The 16446-nt window shown below is 36.6% G+C and overlaps 1 long non-coding RNA gene across 1 annotated transcript in view; it reads right to left on the bottom strand.

Moving 5' to 3' along the window:
- Nucleotides 1-15551: 15551 nt before the first annotated feature.
- Nucleotides 15552-16446, bottom strand: part of LOC134801195 (uncharacterized) — a 234615-nt gene continuing 233720 nt past the window's right edge. Inside the window, exon 2 of the long non-coding RNA XR_010145640.1 lies at nt 15552-15857. This is a non-coding gene — a long non-coding RNA (uncharacterized LOC134801195). The remainder of the gene's footprint in view (nt 15858-16446) is intronic.

The raw sequence follows: 16446 nt of genomic DNA, 5'->3' as shown, positions 1-16446 counted from the left end.
TTTTGTCTAAAATTATTTATTTGTGTTCATTTGAAAAAACGGTCAACCTTAACGCGTCACCGCCGTGTTAAGAGTTTTAAAAGTAAGTTGCAGTTTCACGTTATTGTTTGTAACATAAGATATACCTCATACATTACAGATTAAGCTAATTATTTAACATTTGCAAAATCAAAGGAAATGTTTATGTAGTATCAAACATGTTCCAAAGTATCACGACCGTGGCCTCAAAAATCAGTCACCGCCACGGACTTTTGAGTCCACGTTCGTGACATATAGACACGTGGTCGTGCCATTCTTAATTCGTTTGATTAATTTAGAGGCATGCACTTTCATGCCTTTTAATCGCAAACAAACAAACCATGCCAAAGCAAAAAAAAATGTTTTTCGCTTGTATGTATGTATGATGTGTATCGAATTCTTTGTCACGCTCTACAGCCTTTATAGTTTGACGGATTTCAACGTCTGAGCTGTCATTAGGTTTGTCGTAGTCATAGGAGTGACTTAGGCTATGTTAAAATAACTATATAAATCAAAATAGGCGAGTTGGCCACCAAAATGCCGAAATGTCACGACTGAGGGACACTTTGTCACAACCGTGTTTATGTACTCATTTTATTTACCTTTCCTGAGGGTATTAAGCTTGACCATATGAATAAAAAAATTGCTTTTTATATGTACTTTTGATATATGTAATAATATGTGAAAAATAAAAACGTTTATGAAAAAAATTTTTTTTGGACACAATTTAAGAATCACCCAGTTACATAATGTGCTTATTTATAGCACCTGGTGTCGTAATGTCTAATGTAGCACAAGATGTACTTTAAAAAATCATACTATTCATACTATTGAATTTCTACCCAGAGTCCATATTTAATAACTTAGAATTTGAAGATATTTCCCACTGTGACTTCATCTCTCGGCTTAGGTAAAGCCTGAAATCTGGGACCTAGATAAATATGGGTTTTATGTGGCTTAGAGCGACACAAGTAAATTCGGTCCTCATATTACATTGTGCTATACAAATAGTACAGTCGACGTCAAACATATGTTTACAATTTTCGCCTTATTACAAAGGAGTAAGGTGCAAATGTGTAAACATATCTTTGACGTCGACTGTTCAGCCTTATTTATTGGGGTAGGTAAGGGTATTACAATACGAGTTATGTGTTTTTTTATAAATACAGTTCGTTTTTTTAGCATTAGAAAAAGACTATGCGATCTTGGCGTGTCTTTTAATTGAAAAACGCTTTTTATAAATCAGCAACTATTACATATGAAAGCAGAAGAATATAAATAATCGTATATGATTCATAATTGTTACATATTATTATTTGCCGTGACTTATTTTTCAAAAGTGTTTTACAATAAAAAGACACGTCAAGATCGTTTACCTTTATTTCTAATGCTAAAAAACGAACTGTAGTTTATACCTATACATACATTTGGAAATTTCTATTGTTACACTATCGTGTGTCGTCGTGTCTTCAGGGTGTAAAAATCTTACAAAAATACAATAGAAAATTATAATTTTATATTAAAGGAAAAAACAGGAAAAAATTACGCTTAATTTTCCCATTATGTTTAATTTTTCAATTTTTTCCTTTAATATAAATTTGGAATATCGCTCGCAGACGTATCTGCTTGTTTAAAATAACGATTTTTCTAAAAATACATGTGCATTCAAACACACTTCCAATTTTAACAATAAATGAAACTCAGAAAACCTGACAATTAAAAACAGCGATGTGTAAAAGCGATACCATGTATAAAAACGAGTTTTATTGCATTCTTTAAAAATATACAAAATCAAATTTTTAGAGCAAATTCCTTAAATTTTGCATTTATTCGCGCCCCGACTATTTCACTGTTTATGCGATCCCAATCACTGCAGGAATTCAAATAAATTTCGTTTGGTATTTATTGGGTTTATACAAAATACTGGAGTTGGATTCCAATATCAAAATTTGTTATGGTTTTGATTAGAGATGCAACGGATAGTTGTTTGGCCGGATACCGGATACCGGATATTCGGCCTGACCATCGGCGAAATATTCGGTATCCGGCCGCCGAATATTCGGCCGGCGGAACTATACTTACATTTCGGTTATTCAGGTGCGCATTGTGCAGGTTTTGACCTGTTTCGTAGTGGACGTTCGCGCGAACTCATTTCTAGGTTCGAAATGAGTGCACGCGCAAGTGAGTGGAATGTTTAAACAGTTTTAAAATAAGAAACGAGTACGATTAAGACCGTGACTGTTTTTTATTCCAATTTTGTTTACTCCGAAATCAAGCAGTGTTACTATCCGGTATCCGGCCGGATGTTAAAATAATGGCCGGATAGGCCGGATACCGGATAGTAACCGAATATCCGGTGCAACTCTAGTTTTGATGTGACTTTGACGGTCGTCTTTCTGATTGGCGCGCATCTCAAGGGGCCCACAGATTATTATTAAGGGATAAGTTCGCCTTTGTACTAATGATGTGTGTTCTTTCATGTTTTATGTTTCTTTTTGTACAATAAAGTATTTTACTACTACTACTACTATTACCAGTTCGCCGGACGATATCAGCCTGTCAGTTGTTCGGAGCTGTCAAATTTTGCGTTTAACTGACAGGCAGTGCCGTCTTAAACTATGCAGGGGCCCTTGGGCACATAAGAATTCCGGGCCCTTTTCGAAAGTAAAGAAAGCGAATTAAACTAACATTTTTCTACTATGATCTTCTATCTACTATGGGTAATAAAATATACTTTTACCGTCTGTCCTTTGGGGCCCCCTGAGGATGGGGGCCCTGGGCACGGGCCCCGTGTGCTCTTATGGTAAAGACGGTACTGCTGACAGGCCCATATGGTCCGGCGGACTGATAATCAGTGGGCCCCTTTAAGCATGACTGTCAGGCCGATTCGAACGTACACTGACATCAGAATGATATTTGAATCATGTTATTTAGGTATCGTGTGTCTCGCCCGAGCCAATACAAGTACGGACAAGTGCGACTGTAATGCACGACACCTGAATAACATCAGTTACAGGCCAATTCGTCCGTACACTGACATCTGAATGATATTTGGATCATGTTATTTAGGTATCGTGTGTCTCGACCGAGCCAATACAAGTACGGACAAGTGCGACTGAAATGCACGACACCAGAATAACATCAGTTACAGGCCAATTCGTCTGTACACTGACATCTGAATGATATTTGGATCATGTTATTTAGGTATCGTGTGTCTCGACCGAGCCAATACAAGTACGGACAAGTGCGACTGAAATGCACGACACCTGAATAACATCAGTTACAGGCCAATTCGTCCGTACACTGACATCAGAATGATATTTGAATCGGGTTATTTAGGTATCGTGTGTCTCGGTCGCGGCAATACAAGCATGGACAAGTACGAGTGAAATGCACGATACATGCCAACTCGAACGTACAGTCAGCGTCATAATGTAGCATCCAAAGTATCCAAATAGTTCGATGGTACACTATATTATTTGTACCGAACTATTTGACTACTTTGGATGCTACCTACTATACGACACTGACATCAGAATAACATCAACTGATGTCATTCTAATAACGTGCATTTCGCTCTTACTTGTCCGTACATGTATTGGACCGAGCGAGACACACGATATAGCGGCAGCCGTTCGGCTCCAGTTTCATAGAAATACCGCAAATCGATGTACAGGCTAGCCATTTGGCACACGTATACTAGAGGTCAAAACAAAATTTTTGACCCGCAGTTCCTAAAAAACTTTACCTTAGGAGAAGAGTGCTGAGTCATTGTTTTTTTTTGTATGGGAAAAAAAAAATTTGTTAAGAAACCTATCGTGTGTGGTATTATATGAAAGGGATTTTTGAGGCCATTCTAAAAATATACCACATCATTACGTTTCACACACGTAAGGTTTCTGAAAAAAAAAAATTTTTCTCATACAAAAACACAATGACTCAGCAGTCCCCTCCTAAGGGAATTTTTTTAGGAACTGCGGGTCAAAAATTTTGTTTTGACCTCTAGTATGCCTGTGCCAAACGGCTAGCCAGTACATCGTTTGCGGTTTTTTAAAGTGAACAGGTTAGACTAATAACTAAATAACATGATTCAAATATAATTCTGATGTCAGATATTTGAATTGGCCTGTTAGATGTCATTCTGATATCAGTAACGTTGTGTGCTTTCAGCATTCTGTTTTAATAAAACTCCTTTCTTCTTAAACTTATTAGTTTTAATAAACATGGAAATTAGGTAGTCTGTTAAAACAAATATATCATACAAAATGTGCTATCCGCTGTCGTAAGTGGCGCATTTTACATACATTATCTCGTAGCATGTCGTAGACGCGCTACGTCGTAGACCCTCTACGGCTTAATAAGCTACGCCACATGAACAAGCTTCAAAGGAAATGGCTCAAGTATATCGGCCTGACTCGAACTTTAAGATACGTCAATAATTAGATCCAGAAACGATATGGATTAGATATGTCAGTGACATGTCAAATGCGACGTTTCTTCACACAAAAACGTCACTTTTGACACTGACACATATAATCCATATCGTTTCTAGATCTATTAATTGACGTATCTTAAAGTTCAATCGGGCAGTTTGTGTCGGTTCTTGTGAAAAGGGCCCTTAGTACGTTTGGTGCTTATGTTGGGAAGATTTAAATGTTGTATTGGAATATATTAAGTTTCATAATGACGTAAGCGCCAACACGTTTAAGGTTTATTTTTACGAGGAATGCTTAAAATAAAGTTTATATTTTATTTAGTACCTTTAGAGAGTAGGTATAACAAACTGCCCGATTCTAACTTTTAAAATACGTCAATTAATAGATTTAGAAACGATATGGATTAGATGTGTCAGTGTCAAAAGTGATGTTTTTGTTTGAAGAAACGTCACATTTGACACTGACATCAAATCCATATCGTTTCTAAATCAATTAATTGACGTATCTTAAAGTTCGAATCGGGCCGAAAGATGTATTATTATGAAGTAAAATTTTAACAGGTGAAGATTACGAATTTCGTAATTAAATTATACAGTCTTATTAAATTAAAGGATCGTTCAAAAAGTTATTCGAATATTAAAGTTGCCGTTTATTTTAATATTGAAACATTAAATTGCGATTATTTTTAACTCGTGTAATTTTAAATCTTAAAATATTCGAATCTATCGGGAGCTTTTATATTATATTTTAAATATTCTCTTTGTTTATTTACATACTATTGAAAGAATGACAATTTAATTATAAACTTAATAAAGTACTTATATAAACTGAAGCTTATTATATAAATTATAGTATATATGTTACTGTAAAAGCCCGAAGTACGGCAAAACCTAGGATTTACCGGTAAAACCTAGGTTTTACCGATGCCGATCGGTAAAAGCCCGAAATGTTAAATCTTACTAGTTTACTTCGGGCTTTTACCAACACCGATATGGTAAATCCTAGGTCTTACCACGGCGACCGGTAAAGTTTGAATCATGCACTGATTCTCAACCCCTCCCGCTCAAACCCCCGTACACCGCACCGCATGCGCCGTTAAGTGGGTTAGGTTAGGTTTGAACTGCGATCCTCACAGAACCGAACAAAAGTGGGTTAGGTTAGGTTAGAACTGCGACCCTTACAGAAACGAAATGCTACTAGAAAAGTGGGTGGTTTTTACCTCCTTTTCTACATAGTGCATCATATACCATAACCTTTCATCCGGCCCCATAGAAGTCGGTTTTTTTTTTCTTAAAACTTATCATCTAATAATCTCAAGAATCAGTGCATGATTTAAACTTTACCGGTCGCCGTGGTAAGACCTAGGATTTACCATATCGGTGTTGGTAAAAGCCCGAAGTAAACTAGTAAGATTTAACATTTCGAGCTTTTACCGATCGGCATCGGATTTACCGGTAAATCCTAGGTTTTGCCGTACTTCGGGTTTTTACAGTAACATATATAATAGTAGTGTGATTACTTAAAAAAAAAACACAAATAAAAATATTTGACAAAATAATCTACAAACAGTACACATAATGAATAGAATTAGGCGTTACTTTGCGGAAATCCATATTAATTAAAAGCAAAATTTCCTCCTGAAGATGCCTCGTAGAGAGCCGAAACTCGTGTCGAGTATTGTTCTTTTGGTGGTGGTTTGTTATATTTGCGTACTAGCTTTTGCCCGCGACTTCGTCTGCATGGAATTAGTGACAGCAGCTAAAGTAGTATAGCTATAGGATCATTCAATTCGTGCATTGCTTACTTCAATTATTAGGCAATGCATTAACTCTTTCAATTCCACCCCCTTTGCACTCTCTTCAGGGATGATTTCCGACATAAAAACTATCCTATTTCCTTCCCCGGGACTCAAACTATCTCTATACTAAATTTCAACTAAATCGGTTCAGCGGCTTAAGCGTGAAGAGGTAACAGAGAGACAGACAGACACACTTTCGCCTTTATAATATTAGTATGGATTTATTTTTGGTGGCGGTGGATGGGTGGGAACATTAATTGCATGTAAAAAATACGCAAGTAAGTATAACGGGTTAGCACTGATTGACTAGCACGTTATCTTTTCGCGGATTAGCAAAGTGATATTTTGGTTTTAATAAACAGCAACTTAAATGTCCATCGACCGTATGCATTTTATAATAAGGTTTACTATCAGTTAACAGTGTGGGTGATGGTACAATGAACAACGTCACAGGGCGGACACGCCATACATCAAAAATCATTTGCGTTTATATGTGTGCGCGGCAAGTCTGTACAGTCACCTGCAATAATATGTTACACAACGAAGGCCGCAAAAATATCTGACTATCCAATTTTGTATCTTTATAAACATAAACCTTTCTGGCTAATACGATCTCCGATAATATAATTTGCTGTCGAACTTTTGAAAGCCGCAAAAATGTGACCCTTGTTCGAATTTTCTCAATCAAATTAGTAACGATATACAATTAACTTTGAGGCGAGTAAACCTTATAATCTTGTAAAGTAATTCATTAATTATATTTGTAGGGTTCCGTACCTCAAAAGGAAAAACAGAACCCTTATAGGATCACTCGGTCTGTCTGTCTGATCTTCTCCCCCCCCTTTATCTCCGAAACTACTGGGTCTAAAATGAAAAAAAAAAACAAAAAATAGTTAAGCATGAGTCGGACTTAATGTACGGAACCCTCGTAACGCGAGTCTGACTCGCAATTGGCCGGGTTTTGAATTAAATCCTTAATGAGAGTAATTAATAGAAATTACACTTTTGACACTGACAGGTCATATTCATTACCAATCCAGATCAAATTGAACAGTAAAATGGTAATGATGGCAATTTATCATGTCCAAAAGTCCCACCTAATAATTAATTTCACAGGCATCGGTATATTTACATAAACAACATAATGTTATAATTAATTAGTGACATAAATAGGGACCTGCATTAATATGTAACATGCGATAACACCTCGCTGTCGAATGGGTACGGGCATCGCCAGATAGGGTAAAATTAGTACTAGTCGAAAAAACCGGACAAGTGCGAGTTGGACTCGCCCACCGAGGACTCCGTACTTTTTAGAATTTGTTGTTATAGCGGCATCAGAAATAGATCATATGTGAAATATTCAACTGTCTAGCTATCACGGTTCATGAGATACAGCCTGGTGACAGACATACAGATGGACAGTGGAGTCTTAGTGCTCCCTTTTTAACCCTTTGGGTACGGAACCCTAAAAACGTGCGAGAGGAAGTTTAGTGCTCATATTCAGCCGGCTTAACACAGGAGTCCCGCGACAGTATATCGACCACGAGATAAACTAACTGTACCTCTCTAATTAATTACAGTTTGAAAGAGATGGGTCTTGCGGGCGAGATACTGTCGCGGTGCTTCTGACTGTGTTACTCTTACAGGAACAAGGTTGCAAAATTAATACTTACAATACATAAAAATTAATGAATGAATAGCTGTGAAGTGTACACTTGTATTAATTAATTAATTATTTAATCACAGCCACAGAATAAATAATAGTACTAGGTACAGAAGACTCACTATCTAACAAAACGCGTCTGTTACGATCAGCACAGATATGGCCGCTAGGTGGCGACAGCTTATATGGCTTTCCCCAAAATTGGGGCGGAACGGATGTACTTTTAGCTACCTGTAGCAAAGTGACGAAATCGCGGAGTGAGCCACGTCGAGCCACTGTCACAGCGTCATTCTTCAATATGTCTCATTAATTTATAATTATTATTATTGTTTGTTGACAATAAATACAGAGTTTGATTAGAAGATATTACTTCAAACTCGGTTGGAAAACGATGATAGAAACAGGCTTACCCACTCATTTAAAATCTTAAAAGCTTATTACTTTGTTTCGAACATCTATTAATGTGTAATAATTTATTAACATTGACCCTTGTTTGTTCTCAGGTAATTCATTACTCCAAAACCTCAGCAGCATCTGCACCACTAAACAGGCTGTTCTATCTGGCGCAGTCCTGTATAATTATCCAGTAACGGTAATAGGCGTGAGTTATGTTGGTAATCATGGCAGCAGATAGAACCCTAGCTTTAATTGTGGCTTTCCTTAAAGGGTCCTTTTGCACGTGGAGCATAAGTACCTTTTAGGCATGGAACGCCACAATTGTGTTCGGCATCGTGCACTGAATTATTTACGGCCCTATACGGATATAACGTGGTCTAGTACCAATAACACAAGCGTTATTATAGAGCTTCTCTAAACCATTGTTTTGACGGCACTGGGCCCATGACTCTGGAGAATGCTGGCTAACATTTACTTACGGCGCGATTCGGGAAACGAATTAGAGATTAACTAGATGCGATATAGTAAAGATATGTGACGTTCCACGGCAAAAGGTACCTTATGGCGGCTAGTGCCGCGATTCGGGAAATGAATTTCAACAGTTGAGATTCACTAGATATGATATAGTAAAGATATGTGACGTTCCACGGCAAAAGGTACCTTATGGCGGCTGGCGCTTACGTCGCATAGCGCCGCAATAATATTGGAGCGGCGTTAATAATAGCCTAAGCGCCAACCCGCCACCCGTGGGACGTCACATATCTTTACTATATTAATCTCTAATTCAGTTCCCGAATCGCGTCGTTAGCCCCCAGATCCGTCCCCAAGGTATCTAAAATAGCAACTTTGCACAAGTTTCGCGGCCTATTTGAGTCGCAATCGGGTCAGACGGCCGGATATAGAGGTGACGTCACCGGCGCCTCAATGCTTGGATGTCTATTAAGATTTCAGTTGGGTCTACACCAGGCGCGGATCCACCGTTGTGGGCACGGTGGGCATGCCCACAACCCTAATTGGGTGCCCTATTGCTTCCCCGAGTAGAATTACGCCGATTTTTGTTTCGCAGACGCTTTGGCAGAGGAACATTTTTGCAGAATTTCGCAGAGTAGTCAGTTGATGGATACGCAAATTTACTTTACGTAGAATGATCGTTCGGTGAAAGTCAAAATTGCCCGAGTAAATTAACCATTGGCCGAAACAGGGTACCTAGGTACTTAGTTAAATAGAACTCCTAGCTGTCTTAAGTATTTAATATCAGCTGACAACTCAAATTATTAGTGATACAGTCCGTCCGTCTGTCACCAGGGTGTATCTCACGAACCGTGATAGCTAGACAGTTGAAATTTTCACAGATGATGTATTTCTGTTGCCGCTATAACAACAAATACTAAAAACAGAATAAAATAAAGATTTAAGTGGGGCTCCCATACAACAAACGTGATTTTTGACCGAAGTTAAGCAACGTCGGGCGGGGTCAGTACTTGGATGGGTGACCGTTTTTATAGATAATGGTACGGAACCCTTCGTGTGCGAGTCCGACTCGCACTTGCCCGGTTTTTTAAATTGTTAACTTATGGAGTCTTAAATTTAAACATTCAGAAATGTTTGTACAATTTCTTAAAATAATTCCAGCTTTTAATTGACTGTCATAGGTCTATATGGGTATGGAAAGGGCTCCATAGACCTTACAAAAAATCGCATGCCATTTTGGGTAGAATTCCGACTACTTAAGTGTAGGGGCAAGTGCTCTACATGTGGATAATTTCCAGATTTTGGCCTTATTTTGTTCATAAAAAAGTATTGACAAATGTCATATACTTATTTATTTCTTTTGAATAATTATTAAATAGTCTATAATTGCAGACTAGTTTTATCACGTTAGCTAGGTACTTAAATAGGAACCAGAGATATAAATCAATGTTAAAACTGATTTTTGTCCATAGGTACGACTACTGTTTGTACCTAATGGATTGTATGATATTAGGCAGGGTTTGTACCTATGGACAATATTCTTGGTACAACTTTTCAGCAATTATTTTGGACTTGATATTGTCTCCAGGGTCTACAAAGACCTCGGAATCATCGTTTAGTTCGCAAAGCTTTAGACGAATAAAGCTTGATTTTTCGTTAGTCAGGGTGTCCATATTAGGTACACTTCTCTACATCCTTTTTATTAACCATACTATTTAGTTATCAATTAAACATCTGGCGAAATGCGAAAACTGTAGAAAACAACACTGAAACCTTGAACACTTGTATCATTTACCGAATTCACAAAAAACATTTATATTACGAGGATAACAATTTACTTATAAAAACTTTTTTTCAGAGCCAAAAAAATCTTCGTACATTTATAAATATGAATAACTAATTGTTAGTAATATAAGAAAATGCATTTTTTTAAGTTCACGATGGTAGTCTACCGTTAGTAGTTCTTTAAATACCGGCAGTTTCCACATGTAAAACCGTCCACAGTACTAATACTTAAGTATATGTAGTGTGAATAGGGAATGCAAATCGGTTATAACCGTAACCGAAATATTCGGTTATAACCGAATATTTTGACAAAATTTCATAACCGAATATTGGAAACTCGAATAACCGGTTAATACGGTTATTTTCGGTTATTTATTTATGACTTAAATTGTATGTTTTTATCATCAAATGACTACAAAATCCTGCCATTTTTGGCTGTGACGCCTGTGACTATGATTTTTGTCATTCGTGGACTTTAATAACAAAAATATACCAAATTTACTTCCCTTATTTATGAAATATTTTTATTGAATATTGTATCACGTTCAAGGTCATATTTTACTTTTACTGTATTTGGTGTGTTTTATTAATAAACGAAGACTTTTACTCACTTTCCCTAATACTGTAGGTACTAAAACAAAGATTTGATATTTTTTTAATTACTTCATTGTAAATTTATAATTTTTCGTCTAAAATAACCGTAACCGAAACCGGTTATGAAGTTTGGCCGGTTATTTCATTCCCTAAGTGTGATCGAGTGCCACTTGTCAAAAACTTTAAAAAAAGTTAGAAAACGTTACTCGACTGAAGGTTGCTTGATGAAAAGATTACTCTACCTAATGAAATTCTTCTAATAACTGGTCTGCTAATTTACACAGAAGCGATCTGAATGATATCTGAAGAGTCTACCAAAAGTTAGTCGACCAAAAGTTACATCTACGAATAATTGACTCTGCAAAACCATTTTCGGCGAAACGTTGTAACCGAATCAACAATCTGCTAAAAATTGGTCGGGGAATCATTAGGGTAGGTACCCCAGCTGAATACAGAGCTCTAATTATTTGCAAGAATATAGATTATTCACTAACAGGGGCAGTTATTTCTAGCTTAATGCCAGCTTTTAATTTACAGCCGAAGGAGTTTTTTAACGTAGTTATCTATCTATGTGTGTATAGACTGAAATAAATGGCTTGCGATCCCTCTGCGAATTTACTGGTCTGGGAATCATGAGGTACCCTCGACTCGCACTTGGCCGATTTTGGAGTGGCTGTGACCACAACCTTTTTTGAGGGCTGGATCCGCGCCTGGTCTACACAAGTTTGATGTTAGGGTGACACTTATATTTACTCGTATTGCAGGTGTATTAGCGGATATCGACTTTATATCGACCTGAAAAAGAAACGTTACTTTCGGTTTAAAGATTCTTTATTCTCATAAGAATTTGTACAATTCACTTAAAATGAGGACTTAAATATAGTGCGTCAAGCAAATCTTGTCAGTAGCAATGTAAAGCAAACTAAAGTAGGGCAACACTCAAAGAGCAGTATTGCGCTAAGAAAAGCAGCAATGTACGTCGAACCAAAACGAATATGATTTTTTTTCCACTGAGCGCGCCCTACGTACGTCAATTCAAATTGTCACTTGCGACTTATTGAAAATTTTAGAAATTGTTATTTAATATGGACGGACAATTTAAAAGCCATGTTAGTCAAAATGATTAACAATTTTGAAGATATCAAATTACAATTAGAAGCGGACTAATGCCATTAAACCATTCTGAGAGAAGTCAAAATCAACAATCTGCCAGGAGAGGGCTCTTAGATTCTTTTGGCACATAATGCAGTCGCCACACCACAGCCTCGAACGTGACATCATGCTGGGGCAAGTTGAAGGCAAGCGCGCTAGAGGAAGAGCCCCTGCAAGATGGTCGGATTCCATAAAACAAGCATGTGGTTCCATGCAGAGGGCAGCCCACATAGCCCTTGTTCGCGATAAATGGAGGGACATAGTTATTGGTCACGATCCTCAGTCATGAGGGAACGACAAAGAAGAAGAGATGCCCTTAAACTAGAATGTATGAATAAAATCATTGCTTCCGCAGGTAGATGTCCTACTGGATTTTAATATTTTATTAGATTTCTCAGTTGGAATTCAATTTTAATCATAGCAAAATGGAAATTGTAGAATATTTGATACTTACAATATAATATGCCACTTGTTAATGTAAATTAGTGTACTTTTCTGGATCAATATCACATACCTACCTGTGTAATATTTTGATTAGTATATATTGTACAATATACATAATAAAATATACATAATTTGATATTTACCAGTAGCTTTTCGGTGAAGGAAAACATCGTGAGGAAACCTGCATACATCTGCGAAGAAATTCAAAGGTGTATGTGAAGTCCCCAATCCGCATTGGGCTAGCGTGGGGACTATAGCCCAAGCCCTCTCGCGCATGGGAGGAGGCCTGTGCCCAGCAGTGGGACGTAATATAGGCTGAATTATATATATTATACATAATAAAAATAAAACAAATGATATTTGGGTGCTTATTTAATTTGAATGTAAGAGAAGATAAGGGTCACTTTAACTTACCTACACTTTAATTCAGGGCATTCATTGAAAAAATATGAAGTTACCAAGGTTACCTGGTTACTTCAACCAAGCATCATAATACTCTGTAGTCATCTATTGCATCTTAAGCATAAAACAGATTTGTTACAAAATGTGTAATTTAAGTTTCCAAACATAAGGAGTTAACTCCTTTTATCTTCCATAAATAACTTTAATTAACTTACAATAAACATTTCTTGGGTAAACTAAATATTTTTAGTTTAGTTTAACAGTAATTTGTCTAATTTAACCCTTGGTACCTATTCTATTTCATGGTGCTAAGAAATTCTATTCTTCTATTCAATTTATAATTTGTTGGGTTCTGTGGCAGGCATAAAATAGATTCTTTATGTAGTTTGGCCCAGGACTGACTGTCTAAAGACAGAGGGAATCATACTCTTTGTCTTATGCTAAAGCTATGAGTATATTTTTTTTGGATCTGACTAACTGGCTAGTTGTATTTGCCAGGCTAAAGTTTAGGAAATATGTTTGAGAAATATAACACAATTATAATATTGTTATGTTGTGTATGGTATGTATAATTATAGTTCAGGGATACTCTTTACATGCTAGTTTGGTAACATTTTGCTCATGCTGCTGTTTTGTGTATGAGCTAAAGATGTTACACATATCGGCTAAATTATATTTGGTATGCAGATAATTAAACAAGGCAAAATTTTAGGAAATTTTATTAACTTGCACATTAGGCTATACAAGACTTGTCATTTTGGAAATATGAAAATACTTTTCTAAAATTATACCTACACTGCGTCTAGTGCTCCATATGAATGCCGACTACATTATTTGCTTTTATTGAACAAACAGGTATGTAAAGTGACAAAACTTCTTTTAAAAAGATACATAGGTACAGCCAGCAGCAAAAGTTGCTAAGCGGGCCAGGTATTCAAAATTACCTTGACACACTCTTATTCTCTTAATAATAAAGTCGCGTCAAGATCATTTTGAACACCTGGCCCGCTTAGTAACTTTTGCTGCTGACTGTACCTGTTTCAGCAAGTATAAACTAGGATTTCCCATAGGAATATATGTGCAGTAGCTGAGAGCATGAAACAAATTAGCCTAAATAATATATTTTCTTGATGACTAACATAAGGACAACTTATACAAGAATAATCTATTCCATCAATATTTAAGCTCTCTATATTTTTGTTACATTTTTAAATAATAAATTTATTTTTCGTCTTGGTTGCGCTGTACACGTATATAAACCGGCGTAGGTAAGTATTGTCTGACTGAACTTCTGAAGAGAAACTACCTACTAGGAACGCCTCATATTGAGCGAGATTTAATCCTGCAACAAACATATGTAAGGATTAGGTAATGTTGCGAAAGAACGGCGATATAATCAAAGTACTTAATACTGTTTTAAAAGTTTACCTTTGTAAATTATGTAGTCGAATCAGTCGCTGAAAATATTAAGATATGTGGGCCTATGGACGGTTTCCAGGACACAATGTGTGGTCTTATTGGATAGATTTAGGCATACGTTTTAATCTTATTTATGCCTTTTAACCCTAAAACAAAAAAAACTGCACATAATCTCAAAAGTTCCCAAGTTCTTCCCATGTTCTTCCAGTACTTGTCATAACCTAAAATTTTAGTAATGTTTACTATCAACGAGTATGATTATACATTGCAGGCTTAGCTTTGCTTAAGGTAATGCACAATCTTATTAAATATCAGAAAATATCACATGTCACAGCAGAAATATCTCTTGAAATAAAAACGATTCAGAATATCAACAAACAAGTTGGCCACAGATAAAACACAGATGACACGCGATTTTGGAATTATTCGAACACAGTGTTGCTAGCCCGCGATTTTTCAAATTTGCCGCCTTTTTCTACTGACAAGATTTGCTTGACGCAGTATATATACATTTTATTTACGTATTCTATGTCACAAAAGGAGCGACAGACATTTATTAAAATTACAATAAGCATTTTATTATATTGCCGGTAAGTATGATTACGTATTTGTATTAGGGGGTAGGTAGATCGTTGTTGAGAAGCATATAACTTTATGAATCCAATCCATAAAAAAACCGGATATTTTATTATGACATAATAGCATCTATAACTCGTGCATCATACTCTTTATTTAGTACTTACTTAAGCAAAATTTTGACGAAGTTTTTAGAAATAGCATGCAAACATGACAATGATTTCCACGATTCACGATATAGGCATATCTTGAATTGTGGAAATCATTGTCTTGTTCCCAAAGTCGACGAAACCCCGCTACGCGGGGCTCCTATTTATGAACAGTGTACCCTTCGAGAATCTGAAGCAACCGACGAACTTTTACTAGGTATCTACATACATACATACATATAATCACGCTTATTTCCCGGAGGGGTAGGCAGAGACCACGGATTTCCACTTGCTACGATCCTGACATACCTCTTTCGCTTCCTTCACGTTCATATCATTCCTCATACACGCTCGCCGGTTTAGGGTGCTCTTGACCTGGCCTTTCTTCAGGACTTCCCCGATCTGATCAGAGAAAGTCCGCCGAGGTCTACCCCTTCCAACTCCCACTTCCACTTCTCCCTTATACACTCTCTTTGTTAGCCTTCTTTCACTCATTCTTTCCACGTGTACAAACCATCTCAACATACCTTTCTCAATTTTTGTCACTACATCTACATTCAGTCCACACTTTTCCCTACCTATTTTCACGTAATTCAAGCATGCAGTTTTAAAATGAGAGCGTTACTTGGATTGTATGGTAGGGTCTTTTTAGAGACGAGTTCTTGTGACTCTTAAAAGCTATCTCCTCTAGACAACCTTTGGGTTGCGGTTTATGTAGCTCAATCAAACTATATCAAATTCACTCAAATATAAATCATTCAATATCTTGTGTGGCTTGTGTCGTTTTTAGCAGTGCTACGTATGTAATATAATATGTAATGAAGAAGATGTACAGTCGAGGTAAAATATATGTTTACACTTTTGCACGTTTCTCCTTTAAGGCGAAAATGTAAATATATCTTTGACGTTGACTGTACTAATATTACAAATAAGTAATTTTGTTGGTCTGTCTGTCTATTATCACTCCACGCTTAAAACGCTGAACCGATTTTGATGAGGTATGGAGATAATATGAGGCCCGGATTTTAATTATCAATCATCATTTTTATTCCACGCAAACGAAGTCGCGGGAACAAGCTAGGAGGTACTTACATATTAGGTATATACCTATGTAATGTAAAATATAATCTTGGATTAATT

Source organism: Cydia splendana, chromosome 21, assembly GCF_910591565.1.
Source record: "Cydia splendana chromosome 21, ilCydSple1.2, whole genome shotgun sequence".
Classification (NCBI taxonomy): Eukaryota; Metazoa; Arthropoda; class Insecta; order Lepidoptera; family Tortricidae; genus Cydia; species Cydia splendana.
Note: the sequence above shows the minus strand (reverse complement) of the source record. Positions and strands in the feature narration are given on the sequence as shown.